The sequence below is a fragment of the Pelodiscus sinensis genome, chromosome 2, assembly GCF_049634645.1.
Source record: "Pelodiscus sinensis isolate JC-2024 chromosome 2, ASM4963464v1, whole genome shotgun sequence".
NCBI classification, from domain to species: domain Eukaryota; kingdom Metazoa; phylum Chordata; order Testudines; family Trionychidae; genus Pelodiscus; species Pelodiscus sinensis.
The window spans coordinates 17679296-17695606 of NC_134712.1; the positions used below are offsets into that span (position 1 = coordinate 17679296).

The following is a 16311-nucleotide window of genomic DNA, read 5'->3' on the forward strand; positions in this document are numbered from 1 at the left end:
AGAATCCCACTCCAGCAGAGGCTGCTGCAGACAGTCTGCCATCTAGGCAAAACTTCAGTGTCACCCCCTCCTAGTCCCTGCAACAAAGTCACGCCTCAGTCGGGGGCGTGTCTGGCTTTCTGGGCAGACTCAGCGAGCTCTCTGATGGTTCACAGAGGTTGTGGGGGGAAGGGTTGGCAAGGAGGCTAAGAGTCAGATCACAGTACCACTCATTGAGGTCTGATCTGGCCATTCCTCAGTCTCTGGGGGAGGAGGTGTATGGGGTGGCTGCCCAAATCCAAGTGAATGGCATGGGGGTTTGCAGTGCCACTCTGGATTGGCATAGTTGGCTCTGTCAACGTAGGCAGAATCTGTCACTAAGCACCTGCCTAGTGCCCACTTTCCAGATCTGTAGAGTAGCATGACTATTACCCAGGCTGTGAAAGAAGGTTCTCTTATGAGGTTGTCCATCTTTCCTTGTCGTGGTTAGGTCATAAAGCCCAATTCTGGTCCTGGCTGAACCCTGGTAGTGCACAATAATATTAATTGTATGTTACATTCATATATACCGCTTCCCATTTGAGGATCTCAATAGACTTTACTAATCTGAGCTAATTAAGCTCTGCAACTTTCCCCTGAGGTGGGGGCACATTTCCCTATGTTACAGATATGGAAACTGCAGTACAGAGATCCAAATGATTTTCCCAAGATCACCTAAGAAACTGATGGCAGAGATGTGTCTCATACCACGACCTCAGTCCCTCTCTTGTGATATAAGTACAACACAAGAATTGGGCCAAATGTTCACTCATTCCCACATAAAATCAGGGAATGAGTTTCAAATTGGAATTTAAATTTAAACTTTTCCCAAAGTTTGAGGTTGTTTGGATCAAGGCTATAGATCCATGGTGTCCAACACTCTAGCCACTAGCCACATGTGGCTATTTGGCTGGTTGAGTGATTATTTGCCTTGAACAACGTGGGTATTTGGCCAGTTGAGTGTGTCTAATTTGCCACTATAGTGGCTGTTGCTTCGGAACTAGTTGGATACCACAGCTGTAGATTCAGCTCTCCACAAAGCCATCCTTCCCACCATCTGAAAAACATTGAGTGGAAAGGAATTAGATGAGCATTTCAAAACCTCCTACTGAGTTTAGCTCAGGTTTGACTCCAGCAGAGAGGATAGAATGAGAGGTTCTTATTTTCCCCCAAGCAGTTTTCTCATTGCTAGAAGTGAATACAGTGCTGCGTAAACTATATTCCAGAGAGACAGACAGACAGACACAGAGACAAAATAAGATGCATTTTGCTTTCCATATTGGTCTCTTGCTAGAGAAATTGAGTATGTTACCAGTAAAGACACAAGATTTGTCAGCACTGCATCATGCAAACCCAGAGCCAAAAGCAGCTTTAAAAATCTGATTGTTCACGCAGCACACAAGGTCCAGCTGTGCACATATTGGAGATCCTGCTGGAGTAGGCAGCTAAGATTTCCTATGAAATTATTGTTCTCTGCTAAACTTTGATGTGCGAATGATCTCAGTAGTCCAAGTTCTGAACTCCATTATATGTGTGCAACTTAACTAACATGAGCACATGGATATAAATGAGAGCACAGTTTGGACAGTACTGCATTTTGGAAGACGAAACACCACTATCCTCATCAGCACCATCTTTGTTTCTTGTCCAAATCCTATTGCCCTTTGTATACTGTCTGAACCTGGAAGCAATTTGTGATAGGCAAATTTCATAAGCGTCCAGAAGTTTGGCGATGGTGCTTTGAATGGTCTGCAAATTAGTTAAAAAATCTCATGAGATGACTTCCTATATTTCTTTATTTCAGCTAGTGTGGAAATAGCAGAAGAATGGCCTCAGATATCAAACACAAACAAGGGCAATCGCCTTTTTAATCCCAGTTGCTCAATCCTGTGCCAAGATCCTAATGGAGGATGTATGGAGACATCAGAGCAGTTTCAGTTCTCAGTTGCACTAGGAAAAATCCAGAGTAGGTGAACTGGAGCTCATAAAGTGAATGGGATCACAATCTGGCCGACTGCCTGGATGCATCACTGTTCATTCAGAAATGTACATGAAGATAGATGTAGCTGGTAGACAATATACATAATGTTTTCCTTCAAAACAAAATTCCCTTAACACATGAGCAGAGGTTTTGGACAATTTGATCTGGAATGTTTGGAATGCCTTTAAATAAACATCTACATTTTAATGATCTTATCTATTAAATGAACATGTCCGGACATTAAGAGTTGAGTTATTTTTACTGATCCCTGGTGATAACTGTTGATGATAATCCGGCTGCAAAATAGTTTCTATTGTTTCTAGTGAAACTGTTTTAATAAAATAGCATGAATTTGCATCAGCATTGCCTATAATGATATATAGTGGAACATGCAAACAAGGGGGGAGGGACAACAAAACTTAGACAAACTGTGAATAATTAAACCTAATATGCATTAAATCAGTATGTTAAAGTCTTTGCAATGTATACCATTCTAGGTAGCTTTGAATATATGCAAATATATGCAGCTGAAACACACTGGAATTTCATTTCAGAACCGCTACTTTTTACGCAGACACACACATATATAAATTAATTAATGCCCTCATTGTGCAATAGCCAGGAATTCTATTAGAGAACATGAATATGAATCATTCGAGTTTTGCATTAACAGTGCTGGCTTTTAGTGCACAGCATCTGTATTATTAGTCACTAGCTGTGGAATTCATTCTTACCCTGGCTCCATTTGAGTCAGTTTACTAAATGTGAAATGCATCCACTCAGCTACAGATCACTGAGATTGTTTGGAGGGTTTAGAGCAATAATTACTGTTGCAGAAGGAGAAAAGAGCAATAATAGCAAACTGGCAAATGAGTCTGTAAGGGAATAAAGAGCTTACCAAGTTTGCATGGCATGTGAGTCTAACTTCCTGACTGCCAGAAAAGATCCTTTTCAGTTGCAATGTCCTTAGAGGCATATTAGAAAAGGAGATTTTAAAAACTAAAACCAGCTTTTTTATATTAAATTATGATATTTTTAACCTTCACTTAGCCATGACTGATTCAATATTCTAAACAATCTGAGACACGCAAATTAGAGACTAGCAATAGGTCAGATCTCAGTTACACCAGGATTGGAGTTACTTGGGTTTACTAATCAATCAGTTTACCTGGAGATGGAGACTGATATTTTTCATGTGGGCTAGAGGATTAGGTACTCAGTGCCCCCCAACAGTCAATGGAATCTGGATGCCTTAAGGTCAGAATCTGGTCCAATGTACCATGATTTCATCTGGACAGGACAGAATTTTTTTTGGCCAATTTTTCTTTTTTTTGGTGAGGGAGGGCAGTGGTTGAGGAGTACATGTTTGATGATACTGAAATGCTTTGTGAATTTTTCTTGGTCTTACCCAGTTGCTTTTTCTGAAAAAAGTCTAAACATTTCATCTCGGCATTTTTAAATGAAATGTTTCAATTTTTCAAGTTGATTGAAATTACTTTTTGTTTTGAAATTCCTTCAATGTAATTTTTAAAAATGCAAAATCTTTTTTTTTTAAAAAAAGCTCTCCGTCAAAATGAAACATTTTGCTTGATTTCAAATAAATTATTTCCCACTTTTTAATTTGCCAGAAGCTCTGCAAAGTTTTGTTTTCAGGTCAACTCTGATACATTTTTTTCCAGTTTTTTAGAACTGCCCAAGAACAACATTTTATTCCCGCATCCCAAGCCATGATTGCAAATGCTGACAGGCTACACGTTCTATTCCGAAGGTTACTGATTCAGCCACACTGGGTCAAATTCTGAGTCTTTAATCGAGTAAAACTCCCACTGAAGTTAACAGGACTTCCAGTCGAGTGACAAGTGAGTAAGGAATTCAAGGATTGCCTCATTGCTCAGTTTGTCCTACACTTCAGTCTGTATCATAATAGCAGAAATCGGGGACTAAGTTAGTGAAAACTGGTGCAGCTCCATTGAATTATCTGGACCTGCATCATCTTACATCAGCAAAGAATTTAGCCCCAAATAATCAAATTTAGATATAAGAGCAAAGCGCTGAATAAATAACGTCTCCTGAACACTCCTTTTTCAATAGCATATCTGAATCTTGAGTGTTTTCAAAGCTATATACAGTGTGTTCCTATAAAGAAGGGAGAAATATGAGATTTAACACACTAGGGCTTAATATCCCTAAACCCTAGACATAGTAACCTCACATCCCAAAGAACTGTACAAAGCTATTCTGCATTATATTAGCTACTGTTCAATCCAGAATGATGATTATGTTGCTACTGGGAAATCTTTTCATTTGGGTTTCTGTGACAGGTTGTCTGCTAACCTCTAGTAGTCAGAATAGTGAGTAGGTGGCAGCCAGTTTGACTTGGGTGAGTAGGAAAACTTCCTGCTTTTCTTTTTCTTTTTCTTTTTCTTTTTCTTTTTCTTTTTCTTTTCTTTTCTCCTATTCACTACCCCGCAACTTTCTATGATTTTCTTTTATGCTGTTTTTATTTCTATTCTGCCCTTTTCCAAAAGAATAGGTACCTAATTTCTGAGCTAATTAGTCTGGCATAATGACAGTAGAGAGAAAAAGCTTGTGTTCAGATATAGAGCTGATGAGGCCATATATGCAGGCAGAATATTTTCTATTAGGAAGCAGCATGTTCTGGAATTGATGCAACAAACAACAAATTTACTAAGTGATCTAACTATAGCACTTATATTGTCACCACAGTCTTTAGCATCTCAAAATCTTTAATGTATTGAGTCTTATAGTCCCTCTGTGAGTAAAAGAAGTTCAGATGATGAACATCTTTAGTCCGACACTCTCAGGTCTGGCAACATCTGTGGTCCGGCATGATTTTAGTTAGCCAGATGTCCACTAATCATGAGTGTGGCCAAGTTTCCCATGGTCCAATAAAGTTTGTTTATAGCCACCAGTCCTGGCTCTCAGTGTTCTGTTCTGCTATTTAGCCCTAATTTACTCCTAAATGTCTTCTAGGAACCCAGTAAGCAGTGGAAGTGCTGGTAGTGCTCCTAGACTATATTGATCTCCCATGATTTGGTAAATTTTCTGGTTTGGCACTGGTCAGATCCCAAGGGTGCCGGACTAAAGAGATTCAGCCTCTACTGGCATCCCCATTCACAGAGTAGGCCCAGAAAAAGAGAGTCTAGTTAATGCTCCAGAACATGTCTATCCAGCAAGTAGCAGCCAGGGGCGTGGGTCGACAGATTCAAGCTTTCCAGACTCATACTATGGTGCTAAAAATTGCTGTATAGACTGAGGCTTAGAAGCCTAGAGTGGGGGCAAGCTTCAAAGTCCAAGTTGCACAGCTAGTGTTAGCACTTTAGTATGAGCCCCACGAGACCGAGTCTGTCAATCCAGGTTCTGATACATGCTGCTGTGGGCTGCCAATGACAGTGTAGACAGGGAGTCTGTGGCAGTGCAGGGAATTGGAGGCAGGTTTCCTGAGTGCCAGATGGATGGCCAAACAACTAGACCATCTTTCTTGTCTCCTAGTGCTTGACTTCCCCTCAGTGTATACTAGTCTTCAAATGCTAACTTTCTATGATATATAATTGGGGAGGGCCAAATTGTGCCTGGTTCTCACCGTGATACACAATGTGTGAGGAAGCAGGGGAGTGATAAGAGCCCTCTTTTCCCTACTACAGTGGCAAGGATCCAGATTAGGACCAAGTAAAAAGGCAGTCGCTGAATTCCAAAAAGAGCTAAGAAGGTCAAAAGAGGCCAGGCATAGCCTAGCCCTTTCATTCCCTGTAATAGCCCTCTGAGACCGAGAGAATGCTGCCCAACATGGGATGCAACAGCAAGTAGGTAATCCTGATGGGATAGTAAAAAGAAGGTGCTGTGTGGGACAGAATTTTCCCCAAATATATGGCTCTCTCACTACTTTCCTTTCAAATCAATGAATCTAAATATCTCCCAGCTTTGAAATCTGATCCAATTGAAGATTTACTATTTTATTTTGCAGGTACATTTATTTGACTACTAAATGCTGGCTCCTCACTATTTCAACCAGAAAGGGCACAGGAGAATTTTCAACGACAGGTAATTGGGAAAACTTGGCTCATAGAACAAAAGCATCTCATAACAAGCTGGATCCTTCACAGAGCCGGGAAGGAGCATTGTGCATCGCTAGGTAAGGTAAAATGTCTCTATCATGCCTATGTTTCATCATACCTGGATGCAGAATGCCCTGATGTTACTCCAGGCAGCCTTTTGCAATAACATAAGCACGGCTTCTTTTTCACTTCTGTACATTCTTCTCTGCAACATACTGATATAAAATACCTGGTGTACACATGCAGTCAGGAGGTATTTATACTCCTATCAATTCTGAATATGGACAGTGAAGAAAAAGAAAAATGCTCACATCTGATGGTGATAATGATGATATGGTGGAAATAATGAATGAGGTGAGTAATACACACTGCAGCTGTACATTGGCAAGGAATTCAAAGTTGCTTCTAACTAAGAAATGTAGAGGTGGGTAGCCATCATATCTCATACAGTATCTGACATCCTCTTGTGGCATAGATGAACCCATGTAACCTCTTCAAATTACTTCTAGAAGGCACTGTTGATAAAGAAAATGGAATAGAAGTGCATTGTAAATTATTGATATCATTATTGAATGTGAACTTTTGACATGACTAGCTCCCTGCTGTCATTCACCATGTGCCTCATTCCTTCCTCCTCCATCCAGATTTCAATCTGTGCCACACAACCCAACTATTATCCTAGCAGCAAGGAAATTCAATAGCATCATAGATTTTGAGCAACAATTGCATTTTGGATATTATGTCCACAGTTAGCCTTCTGGCAAGCATTCATTTAACACATTTTAACCACTTGTGTTTGAATTCTGATGTGTTTATGGCTCTGATCTTTAAAACGACATGATCCTGACTTCTTACAATGAATATCTGGTGGGTTAAAGAGGTCGGAGCAGGATTTTCAAGCACCCTCAGTAAGTCACAGCTCTTCAAAAAAATGATGCTCCTATTTAAGCCTCTAAAGAGGGCGTAGGTTTTCAAAAGTGCTCAACGTCCCACAGCTCACATTGTGATATTTATAACTAGATTTTCAAAACCCTCCATCCTAAGCTCTGAACATCTGGCCCCACTGGTGGGAATCGAGTCCTTCTGAAAGTTCCAGCTGAAGAGGATTCAGGTAGGAATTCTGAAGCCTGAAAATTAAAGTTAGAAAATAAGGCACAGTGCTGCAACCTCAACTCATATGAGTCATCCTTCCTGATGCCACTAGTGTCACTGAAATCAAAGTCTAGTAATTACAGCTGGCTGGGAAATTTATGTCAAGGTCTGTTGGAAACGTGCAGTTTCCAGACAATCAAACTTTTCTGTGTTTTTTTTTCCTCAAAATTTCTTGAATTTTCCACAGAGAAAATTGAAACAAAATCCTTTGTTTCATATTGACACACCCTGAGTCAGAACATTTTGGTTTGTCAAACTGAATCAAAACATTTTTTAGGTCTGTTCATCTTTGACCAGTAGCTGCCTGAGCTATCATTGTGATGCATGGGACTTATAGTTTTGGTGTCTCAAGCCATCCTCCTCCTTCATGAACTGGGCTCCCTGGTTGGATTATATCTCTCATGGTGGAACTTTGTCTCGCTTTTGATTGACCCAACATAGTGCATCATGGTCGTTATGTGTCCAAAGTGAATTATGGGAAATGAAATGTAGTCTGGCTAGGAAGCCCACCCCATAGAAGATAATCAAGACATGAAACATTCCAATTACAACTCCCACGAGTCATTCCAGCAACTCAGGGGAACACAGATTAATGCTGAGTCAATGAGAAATGAAGCATTTCAATTTGGTTCAGCAAACTGAAAGGAAAGAGTTTGATTTGGCAGCGTTGAAATGTTTCATTTTAATTGGAAATATTGAAGCAAAATATTTGGAATCAAAATATTTTGGACCGTTCGGATCATTTTGTAGATTCAATACTTCAGCAAATTCAATATTTCAACTTTTCATCCTGAATACATTTCAAAATATTAGAATTTTCTGCTGAATAGAATTCTGATTAGCTGTGCTAGTATTGGTAACTAGCCAATTAGCTCGTCCTAAGATGGGATTTTCAGGTCTTCTCTCCTGAGCTCTCTCGCTCTGTCTCTCTCTCTCCTCCTCCTGCCTTCCCTTCTCTCTCTCTCAGCTCTCCTCCGCCTCCTGCCTCTCTCTTTGTCTCTTTCTTTCTCTTCTCCTCCCCCTCCTGCCTCTCACTCTCCCTTTCTCTTCTCCTCCTCCTGCCTCTCTCTCCCCTCTGTCTCTCCCTGCCCCCCTTCCCCTTCCCCTCCCGCTGTGGCACTCAGCCTCCTGCAATGAGGTTTACCAGCTGATTTGATTTAGGGCTTTAATTCGGAATCCCATTTCACTGCCACGTGTAGACGCGGGCAGTTACTTCGGGCTAGTCAGTTTCTAAAATGGCGACCGGCCGGGAACATGCTAATGAAGCGTGGGATATTTAAATCCTGTGCTTCATTTGCAATTTCGGTCGCCCTCATTAGCCTCCCTAGATCGAACTAGGAGACTAGTATAGACATACCCTAAGACTTCGGTTTTTAGGTTACACTGTATGGGGCAGGGGGAACCACATGGACTTAGCACAGAGAAGTTTAACCAAACAACAAAACAAAGAAAATAACCTGATTGCATCTACATAAACATTCCCTACATACTCCCATATCCATACTCCAGGGTTCCATCCAATTCTAGGCCCAGGTATTCCTTTTTGTTTTGAGGCATCTTCTTTTCCCCAGATCCTGGTTTAAACTCACACAAAGGAAAACAGCAAGCAGGTACCCCTTTCAAATCAAATCTCAGTACTTTCTTCCCATTGGTTCTCCTGGCTCCCTACCAACATTTTCTTGCTACTTGGGTTTAACCCTTTAGTTACTGAATGCTGGGATGTTTAGAAAAGGACAGCACTCTTCCCATCCATCACACAGCCCATGGTGGCATGAATTTACTGTTTAAAAATCAGCTGATAAATAGTAAAATCCTATGTCTTGCATTGTTCTCTGTTCCCTGTAGGCCAGAGGCATAGACTAAAGGTGTAAAACTTCATGTGTGAAGTACCCAGGTCCAAAGAATCAGTAACTAGATAGGAAAAGTTTGCTGCTCCAAGGGCTGTTACCCCAGATGGTCATTATTCCCATATAGCAAGGCTATTCTTACTACACTTGATGTATGGAAAAAGTAATGTTCATAGATTATTTAGGTTTGATGTGAATCAGAGGTTCCACTTTATCCTTGGGATGGGGTCAGTCAGCTCTCAAGTCAAAGGAGTTGTACCTGCTCATACCCATGGATGAATTTGGCCCATTTTGGTCAGTGCCCCACTAAAAAAGGAAATGATTAGGATAAAGCAATGGGAATCAGCTGCTGTGCAATATTAAGATCCTGGGGGAGACCCCTCTGAAATAAATCTTTTGTGAAGACTGAGAGGCCAAGTTCCATCAAGGGCTGAAAGGGAATGAATTCCCTAGCAATAGCCAGAGTGAAAATGTTTGGGGGAGGAAAAATTGGTTGCTGTAAATAGTGAAAACATCGAGAGCCTAGGTTAAATATGTTGTAGTGCCTAATGCATCAGAGAAATTACTCAGAAAGAACTCAGCTGTGAAAATATGGCCTCTGCCTTGCAGCCAAGGTGAGCGAGCCCTGTTATGATCTGCTGGGTAAATGCTAGTAGCATAACCTAAACCTGCTTGGGTAAATCTTTAATGTAAACACAATTCCCTACTGCCCCTCTAGATTTAAATGCAGAGAGAGAATTCAGGAACAGGAATCTGCTTTATGGATTGCCTGCTTCTTTTTATTCCTTTCTTGTAACAGCCGGGAGTTAGGACAAGCACGCAACCACTCTTCCCCCTCCCAACCTGAACTGTGCTCCCCAGATGTGCTGCAGATAATAGGAAGCAGAATGCACATTTCAATGTGCAACCACTTTCTCATTCAAATTACCTCTTAAATTGGCAAAATCCAAGGTGCAGATGAAGGCAGGATACAGCCTAAAGAGTTGTAATAAAAAATACCTAATAAGCTTCTGTGGAATGTGAATTAATCTGTTTCATGAAAGGAAAGATGTTGGATAACTTAGTGAATATTCTAGCAGGGATTCATTTCACACCTACAGGAATTTACTATTCTGCATACTGTGTTTGGTAGAAATATCCCACTGGATTTTACCCTCTAATGTCTATATAATAAAGGTAATATATATTCTTAGCACATAAGCAATAAATAGGAAACATTTGAAAAGAATGTCTTCTGGAGGAAATTCTTGATCTTATGGGATACACATTAATTCCTACAATAAAAGAGCACAAATCAAAACCAGCCACTCAACGGTGAATGAATGAATGATTATTGTGGACTTCTAATGAAACCATACTATGAAAGGCATTAGAAAGATTGATTTGAGTTCAGTTAGCTGACACACAATGCCCGCTGTGTCCATTGTTGTAATGAATCTACCCAGAAATGTGTGTGTGTGTGTGTGTGTGTGTGTGTGTGTGTGTGTGTGTGTTTTGTTATAAGTTATGCACTGCAGGCTCTCTTATAATATAGTAAACAAACCAATTTGTAGCTCTTCACACTTTCCATGGCACTGTGAATATACTTCCAAAGTGTGGCTCCAAAAATGACTCACTTTCCCAAAAGTCTGACAGTCATTTCAATTAACACATTTACTAAAGTATTTACAACAGGCATGCTTGTTTAGCAGAAAGCAAGATGAATCAAGCCTATCACCTGTGTTGTTTTAAAAAGCAATGCTAAAGTAAATCATTGTCACAAGTGATTATTGAGGGTAAGAGTGCAGTAGGATTAAAAATGACTGTCTGTTTCTATTATGAGATCACTCTGGGCACATCCAGACTACGTTCTTCCTTCGAAATAAGATATGCAAATTTGGCGCGAATTTGCATATCTTCTTACGATTGCTTTTTTGAAAGAGGTTTTTTCCGAAAAAACAAGCAGTCTAGATGTAGTTCTTTCCCAAAAAAAGCCAAAATTTGCACCAAATTTGCATATCTTCTTTTGAAAGAAAATGTAGTCTAGACATGGCCGAAGAGAGTTACAGTAGCATGGATTTGAAAATAAAACCAACAGCCAGATCCTCAGATGTACAAATCATGTGAATTCCAATGGCTCTGGTAAAGCAGTGCAGATTTACACCAGTTGAGGATCTGGCCCCAAGAGTTTTGGAAGGAATTTAAACTCTCATGCTTCAGGGCATCTCTGATTATTCTGGCTTAGGAAGACATTTTTCCAGGTGAGAGGTTCTCTTATAACTACCCACTGCAGGGGTCCTTGCACCTTCCCTTGAAGCTTGTGATTCTGGGCACTATTTGATGGACTATGGACCTCTGCCCCAATCCTGTTTGTCAGTTCCTTTGTCTCTTTATCTCACAGTGTGCAATATCTAATAAAGCTGGTGATGTTGCACAGATCGTTAGGAGTTCCATTAAAGGACACTATTATCCAAACCATTTTTATATGCTGTTAAATGTAGCATATTTTTCTAGCTTTGCAACTACATCTCCCAATAAACCCATTGTAGGATCTGCTTCTGATTCTCTTGCCGCCAATGGCAAAACTCCTACTGATTTCCATTCATGCAGGTTCTAGCTGTTTGAGGCAAAACATGTGTTGATATGCGGTGATATAAACAAAGCAATATAGTATAAATGGAGATGAAAGTCACTGTTGTTTGTCCATGTTTCCTGTGTGTTACAAGCAGCCCAATGCTCCCTGACCTATCCTATTATGCTGAGCCCTATTGCAATGGAAGAACAAGGGCTTGGGTAGGTCTCTGCCTTAGTTTTCCTTTATATTAAAACTAAAAGATTTACCTTGGGTCCTTAATTAATTTTTGTTTATTTTGAAAATAAAATGAAAATGTACATGCTCAATTTAAATCATGGCTCTGGGGTGGGGTTGTGGATGAGGGGGCCAGTATGCAGGCTGCCTGGGGAGAGAGGATTACTCCAGCCCTCTCTCACCATTGCAGGTTGGGGCGAGGTGGCTGGGTCTCTCCATGGCCACTACAGCTCCAGTACGCAGAGTTGAGGGAGGGGTGGATGTCCCCTACCTGGGGCAGGTTCAGGTTTGTCTGCTCCCAGCACTCCCCAGCCAGAGTGAGGAAGGCAGCAAACTGTACATTCCCCCTCTCTCCTTGATTGGGGGGGACAACTAACAGGCTGTGTCTAGACTGGCCAGTTTTTCCGGAAAATCAGCCGCTTTTCCGGAAAAACTTGCCAGCTCTCTACACTGGCCGCTTGAATTTCCACGAACGCACTGACTTTCTACTGTAAGAAATCAGTGCTTTTTGCGGAAATACTATGCTGCTCCCTTTCAGGAAAAAGTCCTTTTGTGCAAAACTTTTGTGCAAAAGGGCCAGTGTAGACAGCTCAGATTTATTTTGCGCAAAAAAGCCCCGATCGCGAAAATGGCAATCGGGGATTTTTTGCGGAAAAGCGCGTCTCGATTGGCATGGATTGGAGTGGGGGGCAGGTAAGTGTGCTCCTAGCCAGCCTCTTTCACCTGCCTGGAGATTCTGTCTCTTTTCTTTTTAAGAAGCAATCCCATTCCAGACACATCCCATTTTCCTGGCACAACCAAACCCTGACCTTCCTTTCAGTTATAATAAGAAGAAGCTGTATACCAAATTTGGTGTTCTTACCATTTAGAAGGACTACTTGAGCAAACAGAAAGACACATAAACTCTCTCAAATATACAGTAGCTGGGGATGATAATACTTGTCTACCTCATGCCCTTGTGTAAATTAGGGAAGGTCTACACTGCAAGGACAGATCGATCTAAGCTATGCAATTTGAGTTTCGTTAGTAACTCAAATTGACGTAGCTTAGATCTCCTTATCACAGGGTGTACATTGTGGGGGGTTAATAGAAAAAACTCTCCTCCTGACTCCCCATACGCATGTCATTCTGCTGAAGTACTGAAGTTGACAAGAGAGTGATCCGTGGTCAATTTATTGGGTCTTTCCTATACTCGGTAAATCAGCTACTGGTGGGTTGATCATCTCAGCATCGATTCACCCTGTAGTGGAAACAAGCCTTTAGTTTTGGAACACTTCTGCAACAGAAGTGCTAATATTATAATTGGCTCTGTGGATGTGCTTATGCCACGAGCGAGAGGAAGAATGGCTTTGTTGAAAGATACAATAGGATAAATTAGCTGTTTAGTGCTGCTAGTTATTCAAAAGCGAGGCTTTTGAGCAATGACACTTAGGTACTGAGGTCATTAGGGGCCTATGAGAACCCAGATAAATGGAGAGAAAATTCTTAAGGGAGCTTTAGTGAGACAGGCTTTTCAATCTATTTTCATGGGATTTGCGGGACGCCATCTCGAGATATGCAAAGGGATGATAAATATCACGCAAAGGAGGCTAATCTGAATGGAGAAGGCTTGACTGAATAAAAGGATGCACAAAATCCCACTGCAGTGTTTGAGCTGTGGTGCTGCCTCATCCTCTCATCAGCACTGAAGAACAGTTCCAGCTGTCCTGGACTAATGTTTTGGGCAGCTTTTCCTTGCCGGGTGAGCAGGCTGAGGGGCACTATCACTCAGCTGTGTGCAGCATCAGAGCTGGAGCGAGGTACATGTGGGTACCTCTCTTGGACTGTCAAAGCAAGAGCTACAGGAGTATGTTTAACATAGATAGACCTCTCCTATGTGGTGCCAGACAAGCTGTCCCTGGCATGCTGCCTTGAATACTCAAAGGAACATGCTCCCTTTATTTGAAATTCATGCTCGGGCAAATGCTCAGCCAAATCCTCTCTGAGCGTTTGGATTCCTACTTCCTGTTTTAGGAATCTATCTGTTGACTTTGATTTTTATCTGTTTAGGTGTAAGTACTCATTCTCCAGATACTTAATGATGCTCCATCTCCCACCCCCTCCCTTTTTCTTTCTCTCCCCCTTCCCCTCTCTTATTAATTTCAAATTTTCATATCCCCAACTCACAACTCCGGTCATCTGAAGAAATGAGTGGTGTCAACGAAAGCTAGTCTATAAAGTGCTACCAGACCATTTGTTGTTTTTCACTTTAACTATGGAATTTCTCAATGGCAGATCAAGCCACCTTTCTGGACACAGAGGGTTAAAAGTGAAGATGATGCCAGCGAATGAACAGAGTAACGGAAAGCGGGCTGTAGTCTTCTTATGACTGGAGATTTTTGTGTTCCACGTTGCCATCACAATAGAGGCTAACTTTACCAACCATCCTGTGGAAATTTGTCGACACTGCTGGCCAATCCTTCTGCACAACGAGCTGCCGGGAGCTGTGCACAAAGATCTGTTTTCTTCTGTTAAAAATCTTATACCATGCCCATCACCATGGTTTGTGTTAGACAGTTGCTAGCTTTCACTTCACACGAAAATACCAATTTTTCATGAATTCATAAATTCCAAGGCCAAAAGAGACCCTTGTGATCATCTAGTCTGACCTCCTGTCTAGTAAAAGCCAGAGAACTCCTCCAGAATAATGTTAACAGAGTGTTTTAGAAAAACATCCAATCTGGATTTAAAACATTGTCAGTGATGGAAAATCCCCCACCGACATTGCTAAATTGGGGGGAGGGATAGCTCAGTGGTTTGAGCATTGGCCTGTTAAACCCAAGGTTGTAAGTTCACTCCTTGAGGGGTCCATTTAGGGGTCTGGGACAAAATCTGTCAGGGATGGTAGTTGGTCCAGCTGCAAAGGTAGGGGATTGGACTCAATGACCTCCCAAGGTCCCTTTCAGTTCTAGGAGATTGACATATCTCTATTATTATTATAAATTGTTCCAATGATTAATTACCCTCCCTGTTGTTAATGCATGCCTTGTTTTCAGACTGAATTTGTCTAGCTTCAAATTCCAACTTTTGAGCATGCAACCCAATGGACACTTTGAGCTAAATCATGTCTTTGCCATAAGCCCTGTGTAAGGGACACCATTAAGGTGAGCTACTCTTAGAAGCAGCATGGGGGAAGTGGTTAGAGTCCTTGCCTAGGTCCAGTTTCATCTCTTTCGGCTAACACAGATTTCCTGTGTAACCTTGGTCAAATCCCTTAGCCTCTCTGTGCCTTAGTTCCCTATATGTAGAATGGAGAATAATAGTTGTGCCCCTTCTCACAGTAGCATTTTGAGGATAAATCTATTAAAGATTGTGAGACACTCAAATACTGTTGGGATAAGTATCTTAGACAGGAAAAGCTTTTCTGGACTGGGCTGGCATAGTAATTTTCAGGTGGCTTATACCTTTTGCCTAGTGTGCTAGAGAAGCCGAGTTAACACTTCCACCATTTTTAGCATTTGTCATCTTCACCCAACAGAAGAGTCAACACAGCTGTAACCACTACTAGACGTGCCTAATGATTCAGCAGGAAAGGCTGAAAGCCTGTTTCTCTTCTTGAAGATAAATGAAGACAGGAGGAAATCAGAAACAAACTATTCTGAATGTGATTTTCTCCCTTTGGCCTTACCCCCTCTCTCAGTGGCCCTACATGGAGAGCTAGACAAATTCTGAAGGAAGAAGGATGGATTCCTGGTTAAGCCCCATATTTAGTTCCTAGCTCTGCCATGGCATCCTTAGATAATTCATTTAATCGCTCTGTGCCTCAATTTCTCAGCTGTAAAATGGGCATAGTGATATTTCCTATTTTACAGTGCCTAGCAGAATGGAGCCCCTAAATAAAAATCAAGAGAGCTGTAAGTCACAAAGACTGAGTGCCCTTTCTACTAACCAGATTGGCTGGCATTTTTTAAAAAAAATTATCTCTTTCAACATTTATTAAATAATTACAACAGAATTTTTTTTTCAGAGTATGAGTGGCATAAATACATATTAAATCTCACTGGTGGTTAGCTAGAAGAATTATATTTCATGTGTGTGCTAGCTTCTGTTGTCTCTGCCATCAAATAATGTTAATCCAGCTGGACAGTAGCATGCAAATGAACTCAAGTTAAATATAGGTGTCCTGGACCCTTGGAATAGAGGCCAAGGAGTGTATGGGCCATGGAGACTGAAGATCCCTGTAGGTCAGAGTTGAGGCAATAAATGGGAAAATGGGGATGCTACTGCCCTTACTGTACCAGTTTGGAGAGGATTTCATCCTTCCTGAGGTGGGTCAAGCCAGTACTTCCCACCAGCACTGCTGTTCATTCTACCAGAGTTTGAAATCATTAAGGCACCAAGAAACTCAATGCTATGTCCCACCTTGCCAGCCAACAACGCCAGTAGATGGCAGGAATATGTACAGAGAGC

The 16311-nt window shown here is 41.3% G+C and overlaps 1 long non-coding RNA gene across 1 annotated transcript in view; it reads left to right on the forward strand.

Annotated features, from left to right (window-relative positions):
- The window catches only part of LOC112545869 (uncharacterized), a 289154-nt gene that overhangs the window by 236240 nt on the left and 36603 nt on the right, over window positions 1–16311 (forward strand). The window contains exon 6 of the long non-coding RNA XR_012901218.1: window positions 5985–6152. This is a non-coding gene — a long non-coding RNA (uncharacterized LOC112545869). The remainder of the gene's footprint in view (window positions 1–5984; window positions 6153–16311) is intronic.